Here is a 15,837-nt window from a genome sequence, read left to right on the forward strand (position 1 = left end):
TTTCTGGCATTTCGAATATGTCATGGGTAGCTTGCAAGGCTTTGCTGTGCGGGTGGGATACTCTTGGTAGCTTGCCAGGCTCTCCCAGAGGGACCGAGGAATCAAACCCAGGCCGGCTGCGTGCAAGGCAAACACCCTACCCGCTGTGCTATTGCTCCAGTCCACTTGAAGGTAAGGTCTGAAATAATAAACTTTTAGAAGAAAATAAAAGTGGGAAGATAGCGCAGGGGGTAAGACACATGCCTCGAATGTGCCTAGTTTGTTCTCTGTCACTGTGTGATCCTCAAGCATTGAACTGGGTGTAATCTCCCTGCTCAAAAACAACAACAAAAAAAATTCCACTCCAAAGGAAACCTGGTCCTGGCAATCTTTTTCTTTGCTTCTTTCTTCCTCTTTCTCTCTTTTCTCTTTCTCTCTTTTCTTTCTTTCTTTCTTTCTTTCTTTCTTTCTTTCTTTCTTTCTTTCTTTCTCTCTCTTTCTCTCTCTCTCTCTCTCTCTCTCTCTCTTTCTCTCTCAACAAAAGCAAAAATAAGTAAGTGGAAATCCATTTCAGAAAAAAAACTTTGGCACAGCAAGGAAATTAACACCAAAATGAAAAGGCAGCCAATAGGATGGAAGACCTGCAAATCACTTATCTGAGAAAGGGTTACTATCCAGGACCATAAGTAACAACCCACACAGCTCCATGGCAAAAAGAAAAAGAAATAAAAAAAAAAAAAGAAATGACAACCTGACTAGGTGAGCAGAGGATCTGAACGCACATTTACTGAAAGAGAAACAAATGGCCAACAGGTATATGTAAAGGTACTCAGCATCTCAGCTCATCAGGGAAATGGGAATCAAAACCACAGAGAGCTAGCACCTCACACCTGTTAGAATGGGACTCATTAAAGAGACGACAGTGTTAATGGGTGATGGGGTGATGGGGTGGGTGGAACCCTTATGACGACAGGGGGCATGTAAATTGACAGCAAGACTATGAAAAGCAGAGTGGAAGTGCCTCAAAACCTTAAAAACTGCCATTGATCCAGAAGTTCTACTTCCTAGCACACAGAAAGGAAAAGAAGTCTCTATCTTATGTGTCCACTACAGCAATAGACAAAAGGGAACAGCCTGGATGTCCATTGACGGTTGGATGCTTCACACATCCATATACAATGAAATGCTATTTGCCATGATAAAGAATGACATCTTTGGGCAGGTGGAGGTGGGGGTGGGGGAGATCAAAGGGCTAGTGTATATGATTTGCATGCAGGATACCCTGAACTTTATTCTTAGCACCAATGGTCTCCCAAAGAATGTGTCAGAGCAGCCCCTCAGCACTCTGGGATGTGTTGTCCCCTTCCCGCCAAAGAAGGAAATTCTGTTATTTGTGACAAGATGGATGGCATAATACCAAATGAAATAGATGGAACAAGTCAAACCCAAGGTTTCTAAAAACTGCTAAACTTAGAGAAAACAGAAAACAAATTGATCATTGGCAGAGGTGGGGGAGGTAGGAGAAAGGGGTGAAGGTGATCAGAAAACACAAACTTGGTTATAGGAGAGATAATTTTGGATAATTCAGTGCATAGATGGCAACTACAGTTAGTGAGTACACTGTATTACATGTTTGAAAATTCCTGAGAATTTATCATACAAGCTCTCACTAGAAAAAAATTCAATTTGTAACTGTGAGATGGTAGATATTAACTAAACCAGTTGTGATAAACTTTTTTTTTTTTTTGCTTTTTGGGTCACACCTGGCAATGCACGGGATTAGTCCTGGTGATGCTCAGGGGACCATATGGGATGCTCAGATCGGTTGTGTGCAAGGCAAATGCCCTACCTGCTGTGATATAATTCGAGCCTCTGTAATAAACATTTTAAAATATATTTTTGTAAATTTTTTTCTTTGAGAACCAGGGATCAAACCTGGGGCTTCATACATACAAGGCAAACACTCTACCACTGGTCTATATCCTCTACCCTAAAGCATTTTTGTTTGTGACTTTTTCTGGCCACATCTGACAATGCTTTGGGGCTGACATAGATTCTTTTTGTTTTGGGGCTACAGCTGGCAGTGCTCAGGGCTTACTCTTGGATTTGTGGCCAGGGATCGCTCCTGGCAGGCTCAGGGGACCATATTGGGGGGGTCAACCCTGAGTTGGCCATGTACAAGGCAATTATGCACACACTGTACTACCTCTGCAGTCATTGTAGGAAGTTCTATCTCTGGCACCAGAGATTGTCTCCTGAGCACTATCAGGAGTGATCTGAGCACTGAGCCTGAAGGAAATCTTGAGCATAGCTGGACTGCGTCCCTTCCTCCCCCAAAAGAAGTTGGCTGACTTGACTTCATTCAATTGAAAATTAAGGCATCCTATAATTAACTTATTTTCCTGTTCTACTCTTGGCAATGCTTACATATCCTACTTGGCTGAAGCTTTTCTTGATTAATACCATATTGGTATACAGTGAGTATCCTAAATCGAAAGTCTGATCAACTCAGTCCTTTTTTAATCTTTCAACAATTATTTTTTTAGTTTTGGGAAGTAGAGTTCAGCTCCAATCCTGCTTTATCAAACAGATTGGTGTTTGTTTCCTAATCATCCTCCTACTTCCCCCTTTCCCCTTTCTCTGCCTCCACAATGCAGTGCCTTCAATCTAACACCTTTCAGAAATTTTCAGCATCATTTCTGCTGATGCTGTTGCCTAAAGTAACTGGCTCTCGTTCCCACTGGGCTGCTTGACACAAATATTTTAAGAATTATGGTATGCAATTTTGGTATCTTTTGCTTTACTCATGTCTTTGCCCACAGAGTCTGAAGTTAAGAAGGTAAATGATTCATTTTTATATTTTTTGTGCCAATCATTATTCTGGCATATAGTAAGTGCTCCTTGATTCATTGAATTGCCTTTCGTTTCCCTTGATTTCCACTGATTTCTCATCTTTGTGTTGACTATCAACCTTCTTTTTTTTATACCTGTGATTGTAAACCTTGATTATAGAATTAGTGACACAGGCACAGGGCTAAATAGAATTGGACAATCTTTAGACAATTTAGTCAAAGGAAGCTATTTGTTTACTAAAATAGTTTCAAATGGGAATCATCCCCAAAGTATATTTTCTTTTTCTTTTTTATTCCTTCAAAAATTATTTCTCAGACTGGGGATATGGTTTAAGCAGTAGAGTACTTGCCTTGCAAGTGACAGTCTCCAAGTTCATTACAGTCTCCTGGACACTAACAGGCATGACCATAGTGTCCTGAGAGCACTAGTGGTTTTGAGCCATACAGTAAAGTAAGTAAAGTAAAGGCCCTCCCGTTGATCATCGACTTGCTCGAGCGGACCCAGTAACGTCTCCATTGGAGACTTTGTTGTTACTGTGTCTGGCATATCGAATACTCTCAGTAGCTTGCCGGGCTCTCTGAGAGGGGCGGAGGAATCGAACTCGGGTCAGCCATGTTGGCTGCATGCAAGGCAAACACCCGGGTAGTTTGCCTTGCTTGCAGCAGAACCATACAGTAGTAACAGAAAATCTGATTCATAACTTTTTGAAAGAAAAGAATGAGTTGTGTGGGGTTCAGTCTATGTCACAAAATATTTATTCTTCAAAAGAATGATATTGAGATATAATAATTATTTGCATTTATTTGGGGGCTTCTACCGTTATCAGTTTAGCTATGTTTCTTTATATGAAAGTTGAATCATGCAAAACCCTACTTTTCTTGGTGATACATATAAGATGAGACTTTTGGCTACTAAAGATTTAATCAAAACAAGGATGAAATGTCTCTATCATGTTTTCCCAGGGAAGATGATGCATTCAAATAAAACAAATGATATTTATTTTCTAGTTGTACTTTGATTTTTTGGTGGGGGGTGGGATACGCCTGATGGTGCTCAGGGCTTACTTCTAGCATTATTCCCAGGGATCACTCTGTTGCTTGGAGATTCTGCTGCTGTGCGGGGCTGAACCAGCACCAGCTGCATTCAATGCAACACCTTATCTGCTGTATTCTCTCCCACTCCTGTATAATCCATTTTAGATCCTGTGGCAGATACTTATTGACAAGAAACACAGTTGTTGTGAAAGTTCTGATTTGGTTTTCCCACAAAGCTTGGACTCAATTATGCCAGTGAAAAAAAATAGACAAGAACAATAATAAAAAAATGTTTTTGGTTGCTTAGTTTCAAGGAGCGAAATTGCTGGGTTCTATGGAAATTCAATTTCTAGTTTTTTGAGGAAGAGGGACATAGTTTTGAAGAAGACCAGAGAAGCAAGGTCTGGACTCAGAGGTGGGGAGTCACATATTCAGCCGTGGGTGGCTTTCTCTGCCTGGAGCCATCAGATCACAAGGACATGGCAGCGTCTTCACTGACCTTCTCTTGTACTGATTTTTGTCCCCTGAGCAGGAACTGAGGGTGACCTGGGTTAAGGATGAATGTGGCTGTGAGAACCAAGGAGTCCCAGATGCTCAGGACTATCTGTGGGTTCTAGAAAATAGTTCTGCACTCAGTGAAAGTGATACAGAGCCGAAGCACCAGTTGGGCCATTGCGGCAAGGCACAGCTCAGCAAGGATTCCCTGTCCAGACAAGTGGAGCTTGAATTCTTTGATTCATTTTTAATTTTTAAATTGTTTTATTTTAGGTGGTCTGGAGCGATAGCACAGTGGGTAGGGTGTTTGCCTCACATGCGGCCAATCCCACCAACCCGTGTTGGTTTCCTCTGCCCCTCTCAGAGAGCCCGGCAAACTACCGAGAGTATCTCGCCTGCACAGCAAAAGTCCGCAAGCTTCCTGTGATGCATTCAATAAGCCAAACACAGTAACAAGAAGTTTCATAATGGAGTCGTTTCTGGGCCCGCTGGAGCAAATTGATGAATAACAGGAGGACAGTGCGAAATGTATTAATTAATTCATTTTTCCTGTTGTTTGGACTGGTCCCAGAGCCTCATTATTATAAGGCAAATATTCTACCTCTGAGTTCTCTCCCTGGTCGACGATTAAATTTCTTGGAGAAATGCATTTATTAAATAATAGCTATTTTAAATAATTTCTATATATATATATATATATATATATATATCTGGGCAGAGCAATAGCACAGCGGGTAGGGCATTTGCCTTGCATGCGACTGTCCGGGATTTGATTTCTCTGTCCCTCTCGGAGAGCCCAGCAATACTCGAGAGTATCCCACCCGCATGGCCGAATCTGGCAAGCTTTCTGTGGTGTATTTAATATGCCAAAAACAGTAACAAGTCTCACAATGGAGACGTTACTGGTGCCCGTTCAAGCAAATCGATGAACAACAGAGCACAGTGCTACAGTGCATATATTTGTGTAGTCATGAGTCTAATTTTATTTGTATTTCTCTCTCTGGGTCTTCTTTAAATTTTGACCTGTCAAAATTTCCAACAGTCTCTCAATCAACTCTTCTATATTTTTAGAATGAAGCATCTTGCTCTGTAATTTCCATGTTGATTTTTTTTATCTTTTCCTTCAAATCCTAAATAGAATTGCAAATAGAATTGTACCCATTCTTTCAGGTTTTACTCTGCGTGACATGCTGTCTCTGCCTTACACCAAAGATGTCTCTCCACTCCTGGATAACATATTTGCAGATCAGTTAAGCACTTCATTATCTCTCTTATCCTTTGACTTTTGAGTCTGGCAGATTTTATTTCACAACCAAGAGCATATTCTTCCCTCAGTGTGACACATGGATTTTTAACAAGTTTTTGGGTGATAATGCTTGTCCAGTCTGGCAAATTCCCCGTGGCGTACCCAATATGCCAAATACCAGTAACAATGATGGGTCTCATTCTCCTAACCCTGAAAAAGCCTTGAATATGGCACTTTTTAAAAAATCTCAGGGCTAGGACAAAGGAGACGTTACTGGGGCCTGCTCGAGGCAATTGACGAACAACAGGATGGTCGTGATCGTGGTCATGATCGAATGCTTGTCCAGAGGGGACAAGTTGGAAATTCCTGATCTAGAAAAACACTGAACTCTCTTCTCTTTCCTTCGCCTTCTCCTATTCCTTCCCCCTCTTGCTTCTCCTTTTTCTCTTTCTTATGCTCCTTTAAGCTTTCAGCATACATTTTTTAATTTTAAGGAGAATCTCCTTCATTATAACAAATGATCAAAATCAGTAACTTAACGATATGCCATGTAAACTACAGAATCATGGTTTCCAGTTCCAATAATGAAAAAAAAAATAGTTTCAAGATAATGTGTTAGATGGTCTGGCCTTTAGTTAGAAATAGCTTCTCAATCTTTATGATCTTCATATTTTAAATAGTACTTTATCAATTGTCTTTCAATTTAGGTTGATATGATGGTTTCTCACAAGTTATGCTTTTTTCATTTTTAAAGTGTCTGTTTGACAGAGTCTGGCAAACTCCCCTTGGCGTACCCAATATGCCAAATACCAGTAACAATGATGGGTCTCATTCTCCGAAAGAGCCTTGAATATGGCACTTTCTTAAAAATCTCAGGGCTAGGATGAAGGAGATGTAACTGGTGCCTGCTCAAGGCAATTGATGAATCGATGGTCGTGAAAGTATCTGTATGTCACGGAAGCAAAGCCATATTATTTTAGTGAATCACATGAGGAATCATGATTTTTCGGTTTATCACTGCAGGTATTAATTTTATTTAATTACTATGGAGTCTGCCAAAGTTTTATAATGAAAGTTTTATTAATATATATTTATTATGTAGTAAGCGTTTTCTTGGGAGAAGCACTGAATTTATATAAATATCCTATTAATCATAATTTTAACTCTCCAGTCCTACAGCTAATAGTTCTCATCTGGATTAATTATTACTACTAAACTTTGCAAATTGTGATTTTATAGTCCCATTATTCTTTTAATTCACAGTATATCCTATATACTGTGGGACAGAAATTTTTTATGTCAACCTATATAGATATTTATATATATCAGAATGAATGCAACTTTGTTTAATTGGAAAGATAACACTTAACTTGTATCTTTTTAATTTTTTTTGGATGCACTTGTTTTTCTACTCTTGATATGTTCTGGCTTCAATATTCCATTTTTCTGTTGCTGGTCCAAGCAGACAGCTGTTTCTCTGGAGAGTTTGACTTTTCTTGATGAACAATGACATTTAGAAATCATTATTGAATATGAGGCATACTCACGGAAAGATGTTGCATTAATACTAGGCTTTCCCAAGGAGAAAAGATAGAAAATTTGGCATTTATAAAATGCATACATTATCTATCTATCACCTGTCATCCACTTATCTCTCAATGATGCATTCACAGTCATACATCTAATTCTAATGGACCAACATAGGACCTTTTCTTCCTTCAATGTTCATAACAATGTTATTTGATAATGAGATGTCTGAATAAGTTTTGTCTAAAACATATGCATATCACTTCAGTATCTCACAAGCTTTTAGTGGTACCACGTAAGAAACAGCCTCAATCCAGTTATAAACTTGGAGCCTGAACATGTCACATTTGTTTTCCACCACCATTTTCTTTAGAAGTGGTAGGGAACAGGAGATGGGAACTTTTGCAACTGCAGCATTTTATAATATTTTACAGTATGATTGATACACACCCTTGAAAGACATACTGGTGTTTTTATGGGGTTGTGTTGAATCTGTAGGTTGCATTAGGTAAGATGACCATTTTAATAATGTTTAGTATTCCAGACTAAGAAAATGATTGTCTTTCTGTTTCATTATGTCTTCTATGTCTTTTGATAATATTTTTTAGTTTTCAGGGTATGAAGAAGGGTGTTTTTTTTACCTCCTTCGTTCCTAAGAATTTGATCATATTTGATATGTGAATGGAATTGTTCATTTACTGTTGCTTTATTAAACTCATTATTTCTAGTAATATTTTTTGGGTATGGAGTTCATATACATATTATGTCATCTGCAGATAGTGACAATTTTACTTATTTTCCAAACTCTTTGGAATATTTTTATGTATTTTTATTCTGATTGTGTATCTGATATTGCTAGGATTTTCATACCATTTTGAAAAGTAGTGGTTAGTCAACATTATTATTCCAAATCTTATGGGAAAAGCTTTCAGATGTTATCATTGATTGTGATGTTAGCTGTGTTTGTCATATGTGGCCTTTATAATGGGAGGTATGTTCCTTCTAGTACAAATTATTTGAGTTTGTTGTTGTTTGGGGGCTACATCCTGCAGAACTTAGGGCTTACTCTAGGTTTTGTTCCCAGGAATTACTTCTGGAGGGATTGGAGGAAAAAACATATAGTACTGGGGTTTGGACCCAGTTTTATAATGCAAAGTATTTTAACCATTATACTTTCGCTCCAGCCCTCAAGTTTATTATTATCATTTAAAAATTTTAAGTGATATTGAATCTTTTAAAATTCTTTCTTGACATATATTGATCTGGTTGTGTGATTTATATCATTCTGTTATGTGACATATTACATTGACCTTGTATAGGTCAAATCATATTCACATCCATGAGATGAATCCCACTTGGTCATAATGAATAATTCTCTTGATGTTTTGCTGAATTTGATATGCCAAGATTGTATTGAGGATATCTTTTTATTTAAGTACTTCACATTTATCAATCTGGAGTTTTCTTCTTTTGCGCTGTCCTTTTATGGCTTGGGTATTAGAGTGAAATTGGCCCCATAAAATGTGTTTGGGAGTATTCTGCCTTTTCAGGTTTTTAGAAGAGTTTGAGGAGGCGTGACATTATTTTAACGGTTGTAGAAGTCACTGGTAATGTCATCTGATTCTGGGCTTTTATTTTTAGGGAGTCTGTGGATGGCTCTTTTGATTTCTGTACTTGTGATTAATCTTTTCCAGCTTTCTATTTGTTCTTCATGTTGTCTTGGAAGGTTCTATGGTTCTAGATTTTTTTTCTATTTATTCTAGGTTGGCTCTCCGCAGATTCAGGCAGGACCTGGGTGAGAGCCACTGGCCAGTGCCCTGGACCTGGGTGGACAGTCTAGGACCCTCCAGAGTGTCATCTCAGCGACAGGGAAACCCCGTGTGAGGAACGGAGCCAGCGTTCTCCAGTGCGTAATCACAGAGTCTGGCGCCCCAGACTCTGTCTTGTGGGAGAAGAATTGTTCCTCGGAACATGCGATAAAAGAGGTGTTGGAGGCGTCGGTGTCCTTGTCAACACAAACTTGGCCAAGAGCATTGATTCATTCGAATGCCTAACAACCCGAATCGGATGTTTACATTTGAATAGATGTGGCTCACTGCCTGCAGTTTCTATCTTCGTTGTCTACGCACCAACATCTCATTATGATGAAAGAGAAATCGAGAAGTTCTACATGGAGCTAGAGAAGTTCTATAAAGAAGACCACACCTTCTACAAGATCATTGTGGGTGATGTTAATGCCAAGATAGGACCGAGAAGATCAGCTGAAGAACTTCACATCGGGACCCATGGCCTAGAATGGAACGAACAGGGTGAGAGACTGTCTGAGTTCATCATGTCGACCAAGACCATTCATGGTAACTCATAGTTCCAGAAGGCAGAATCTAAACGATGGGCATGGGAGTCTCCCGGTGGATGATTCCACAACGAAATAGACCACATCATATTCAATCGACGGTTTTGCCTGACTGATGTCGCTGTTGTCCCAAAATTTTGAACGGGATCGGACCACCATCTCCTTCGTGCAAAATTCTACTTCACAGAGCGGGGAGAAAGGGCTGCAAAGTTCAAAAAGAGAACTCCCAGAATGACCACCAACTGGGAACTCTTTGGTACTATTGCGGCAACATGGGAAGATGCCATTGTTGACAACATTGACGAGGAATACGATCGACTGGTTCAGCACCTCCATGAATGTGCGAGGAACGCCGAGAGAGATAGCCACAAAAAGTCGCCTATCTTCGAAAACTCTTGAGCTAATTCGCCAGCGTGGTTTGGCGCATGCCTCAGGCAACCGCAAGCTAATGTCGAGCTCGCAAAGCAGTGCAGAGATGCGATCAAGGAAGACCTCAAAGAGAGAAGAGCAGAAGTACTGGTAGATGCGGCAGAAGCCGGGAAAAGTATTCGTAACGCCCGCCTGTCCTTCGCCAACTATAAGACCAAGATGACTGCCCTCCGACGTCCTGATAGATCCATCACATCCTCCAGAATGGCAATGGAGAAGATTATCCATGACTTCTACTCAAATCTCTTCGATAGCCATGTCCACTTGCCGACATACCAAATTCCACAGGATGGATATGTCGTTCCCAACGTTCTCCCTTCCGAAATCCGACACGCCATTTCGTCGGTAAAGAAACAAACAGCACCCGGCCCAGACAAGGTCAGACCTGAACACCTGAAGAACCTGCCGTCAGTACTCATCAATACACTGGCTCGGCTCTTCACTCGCTACCTGTCTGAATGCAAGGTTCCGTCCCAATGGAAAACCAGCAGGACCGTACTACTGTTCAAGAAGGGAGACATCCATGACATTGGCAACTATCGCCCAATCTGCCTATTGTCTGTCATCTACAAGTTGTTCACTCGAGTCATCCTAAATAGGATTGGCAGAACACTAGATGAAGGACAACCATGCGAGCAAGCAGGGTTCCACAAAGGATTCAGCAACATCGACCATATCCACACGATAACCAAGCTCATTGAGGTTTCTCGGGAGTTCAAGATGCCGCTCTGTCTAACGTTCATTGATTTAAAGAAGGCCTTTGATTCTGTTGAGACGGAAGCGGTCATTGAAGCCCTAGCCAATCAGGGCATTCAAGCCCAATACATCAGGATCCTCCGTGAGCCGTATTGCGGATTCACTACCAGGATCTCACCATTCTACAAAGAAGTGATCGTTGATGTCAAGAGAGGGGTGAGGCAGGGTGATACCATTTCACCGAAACTCTACAGTGCCACCCTCTTTAAACGTGAGCTTGCACAGTGATAAACTTTTCCCACTTTATTTTATTTTTTTGGTTTTTGGACCCACAAACTGTTCTCACAGCTTACTCCTGGCTCTGTCCTCAGGGATCACTCTTTGGCAGGGTTGGAAAATCATATATGGTTCCAGAGAATAACCCCAGGTAAGTTGTGTGCAAGATAAGCACCCTATCCACTGTAGTTCTCTCTGGACCCTGAAGTTCCTCTTAAATTGATAACTCATCTCTTTTTCAATTTGTTCCTTGGGTAGTTAAAAAAAATTCTCCTATAACTTCTTTATTAACCTAAAAGAATTTAGAAGCATGTTTTTTGGTAGATACATTTTCCACCCCGTTTTCTTTTTGCTATTGATTTCTAGTCTTTGTCATTGTGATGAAACAAGAAGTTCCATATGATTTCAGCCTTCATATGTTTATTAATAATTCCTTTGTGTCCGAATTTATGATCTACTTGTAAGAATACTCTATATGCTTTTGATATTTTCTTGTATTGATGTGATGTTGTTTAACCTGGATTTGTGAAAACATTCTTGTCTCCCTGGGATGAATCCCACTTGGACATGGTGTCTGATCTTTTTGATATGTTGTTGGATTTGATGTTCTAGTATTTTGTTTTTAATATTTGCATCGGTGTTCATCAGGAATATAGGTCTGTAGTTTTCCTTTTTCTCTGTGCATGGAGTCTCTGTCTACTTTGGTACAGAGATAATATTTGCTTCATATGAACTTATTTAGGAGTTCTATTTTTTCAATTTTCTGAAAGAACCTGCAAAGAATTGGCAATGGGTCTTATTTAAAGGTTTGGAACAACTCACTTAATGAACCCATATGGGCCTGGGCTTTTGTTTTCGGGGGTACACTTTTGATTACTATTTTGATTTCCTCGATAGTAACTGGTCTGACCAGGTGTTCCATTTCTTTCGTGCCTAGCTAGGGGATTGTGCTGGATCGTGCTGCAGGAGACAGGTGACTTTAGTGCTCTAGTGCTGTTAGCTCAAAGCAATAGAACTCAGTTTTGCACGTTCTTTACCAGCAGCATAGTCTGCCTCTGACACACATGTGGACAGTTATTTCTGTAGCCTTCTCCCTTCCTCTGCTGGGTTGAATCTACCCATAGTATTGGAAGTTGATATACTCCAAGCCCCTCCTGATGTCTTCACTGACCACTTTCATCTGATTCTCTTCTGTGTTGTGATCCACATCTTTAGATATCTTTGTGTTTGTGTCTTCCAGGTGAATCATTCTGTAAGTAGGTAAGAATTTTTATGTGGTAAGTAGTTGATTTCTAGTTGTACTTTAACAGGAAACTTTGGTTGGCAACTTCTATTCTGTCACTTTTCTGGAGATCCCAATATATATTAATGGAGTCAATAAAGAATGTTTCTGGGACAAAAATTACTTTGATCTGACAATATTTCTCCCTTCAGCACATTTGAAATAATGAATAATCCTGCAAAAATGCTGTTTGAAAATAACTTACCTCAATAACAGGATGTGTTAGATAATGTATAAAATAGCATCAGAATAAACTCTGGTCACCACTCTGCTGCATAACTTTTTAAATTAAAAATTTTTTTTTAACAAAACACTACTTTTGTTTTTGTTTTCCTATTTTGTATTTCCATTTGGAAATATTATAAGATATATTTTTAAGTCTCCTTAAAATTTTTTGAGCAGGAGGTTTCTTATTTGCACCCAAGTTTGGAATAACAGAGTGTCAAAAGTAGAAACATTAGTGAAGACATTCCTGCAATATTAGACAAGAGTAGTTTGCATGGATGTGGGCATTTTCTGCTAGAAATTGCTTTTGAGTTTTAAACATTAATAATTTTATCTATTTATTTTGGGGGCTCTCCCAGATGGTGCTCAGGAGACCCAGGGACTCTACTGCCACTCTAGGCTGACTGGCTGCATAGTTTAATGCATAGACTTGAGGTTGTGGTGCTTCTTGGGCCCTGTGGCACTGGGAACCAGACCAGAGGCCTCTCTGGCATACCTCGAGGTGCTCTGGGACCTAGAGGACTGCAGCTGGCAATGCTCAGGAGACCATGTGGTAAAAAGGATCAAACCCTGGTGGGACCCATGCTAGGCATTATCTTCAATTTTATCTTCATTTATTTCAACAACTACATGAAATATATAGGGGATTTGGATTTTCCATTGAAGTATATGATTTCCTTCACAATATTTCTAGGAAAGAGATTCTTTCCAATGTTGAGATAGATTTGAATTCCCTCTCTTGTATCCAAGAAGAATCTCTAGATATTGCTTCATAGACTGATGGATTTTTTTATACACTAAGAACATTTGCTAATGTACAAAATGCCCATAGACTTTCTCTCACTTAATAGTGTCAAGGCTGGAAAGTGAATATCAGAAAATAGGAATCCTAGTATAATTGCCAAGGGCAATAGTTTTAATTTTTATGAAGCAAGTTATCTTCCTGAGACATGATTTATTTCAGGAATGGCCTAATTTCATTCATGCCTTAGGCCCAAGTGTCTGTGGTAATTTGCAAGACTTGGTGAGATAACCTGGAATTTTCCACTTGTCAATGTAGGATAACAGTTTTTAATTTTTAAGACAGAAATGCAGACTCAATGAAAGATTGTACCACAGATAGGCAGAATAGCTAGCTTTAGACCTCAAAAACATTTCATTATCAAATGAGAACATCTCTTACTTGCTAACTTTTTCAGTAGTGTGATTTTCATCCCCAGGCATGGATCTTTTCATTAATTCAGACACAAAGCTTCATTTACTTCAAAGTTGTTTCTACACAGAGGAGAAAGTATGAGTGTCTGGCCTGATCGGTATTCTGCCTCGTGTTTCATATGGATCTGGTTGAAGTCCAATAATACTGGGGACTTGGATAATGCTGTGGACTCCATGAAGAAACTCAATCTTTGATCTATTATTTAAAATTATAAAATACAAACTTGATGGCCCAATAAAATCCAATTTATTGCTTCGTTTAGGGATATGTATAGGGATAGATGACAGCTAGCTTTCAGCACTGCTAACCCTTCTACTCTTCTGGTTTGGCTGCTGCTTCCCTGCTGTGCTCTTGCTGAAGGCTGTGAAGAAAGACCATTAGAGGAAATCATAAATACTTGGACTTAATTAAGACCATTATAGCGCCACTTCTTGCCTCGTTTCTTTAAGTGCCAATCTATAGAATACATTTGAACGTTGGAGATGTGATAAATACATAGGGGTGAAATTCAATTCCTCTTTTATAGTTAGTAAAACTGGAGCACCACAATAAGATTTTCTGCAGCAATTAAACACTTCCCAGTCAGCAAGTTCACTGAAGTTTGTAGGGTTTGATGTTAGGAAGATGTATTCAAACTCTTCACTCTTTTCTTTTTTGTTTTTTAAAGCCCTAATTTATAACTTTCAAATTCTACTATTTAAAAATTTGTGGAAATTAAATTTTCTCACATAGTTGAAGAAACATTAGTAAAGTTCTTTGATATGTGCCAAGTACTGTCTCAGTCCTTTACATAACTTTTCTCTCTTGATCCCTTTAAATTCTAATGAAGAGATTTTAACTTGTAGAATTGAACAACTTCAGTTGTATAACCCCACGAAGCACCAATTTTGTAAATAAGATGGCCCTGCTGAAAAAGGTAGATGCCTCTATTGTCATCACTTTATGAAAGAGAAAACAGAAGCACGGAAAGTTCAAATAACTTGTCTATCATCAATAATTAGGAAGTGGTAAACAGGGAACTTACCATGTCAATCTTACTTGAGATCCCCCTGAGGATCTCATTAATAACAATTGCGATGGCAATCCTCATTCACATTGGAAATGCATATTGACATAGCTGTTGTATTTCTGTCATTACTTGCTCAAGGCTGCCCTAAAACGATGGCACTAGCATTACCTAACCTCACGAATTTTTTCAAACAAAGTTGCTCAACCATATCTTTAATTAAAGTTATTGGAAAACTTTATTTGTAGTTTATTATATCCACTTTTTTAAATTTTCCCACAATAACTGTTGGACAAGATTGTACCTATAATATGCATAGCTCTGGCTTTCCTTCTTCAGTATGAAAATGTAATAGTTTATAGACAACATTATCCAATAAAACTTTCTATGACTATCCAATTGCCCAATAACCCACTCACCAAGTGGTTACTCAGTAACCACTAACCATAAGTGGTTATTGAGTAGTTAAGAAGTAGCTAGCATGACAACATTTTAGATTAAGTTTTAAACAGTGGCATGTGGCTAGCAGTCCCTGTAATTGGTTGCACAGATACTGAATATATGCCAGTCATGAAGACCTCCTAATATTCAGAATGAAAATTAGACTAATTTCTCCACTGGTTGTAATTATACTTATCAACCAGTGCCTGTGTGACTGTAATTGTGACAAAGAGACAGGGATGTAATAATGAAAGAAACCATAAACATAGCATAGGAAAGGATATGCCCAATTTCCTGTGCTTCTTTTTCTAATGGATTGAAGGATGCATAGGAGATTAAAAAGAGACTCAAGAAGTTTGAGAGACTCTAAACTTTGTGGGCTTTTTCTGGGCAGTTAAGACAGTAACATTTGGATTTATCAACGTGAAAGATTGATGAAAAACTATGTCTTTAAGACTAAGGTGGCAAAATTTGTTTCCAAAATGTCAATTAACCTTATCTACCTCAAGTCTCCTTTTTCTATCTCTTTTGCTCATCCGTGGTTTTACTTATAACATATAGAACTAAAATTCAATGTCTTTCTTATTATTTTAATGCATTTTTGACAAAAACCTTAGCAGAGCTGGGCTGAAACATTTTTGAGAAATTTCATCAGAAGACAAGCTGCTTCAAGTAATAGAGGTAGGTCCATTGCTTTGATTCTTTCAATCTGTTGGATGGAATAGAGACACATGTAAGAGGGGTGATTAGTAACACACTCTATGGCTAGTTTCTCTAAA

This window comes from Sorex fumeus, unplaced genomic scaffold, assembly GCF_029834395.1.
Source record: "Sorex fumeus unplaced genomic scaffold, SorFum_2.1 ptg000018l, whole genome shotgun sequence".
Taxonomy (NCBI): Eukaryota; Metazoa; Chordata; class Mammalia; order Eulipotyphla; family Soricidae; genus Sorex; species Sorex fumeus.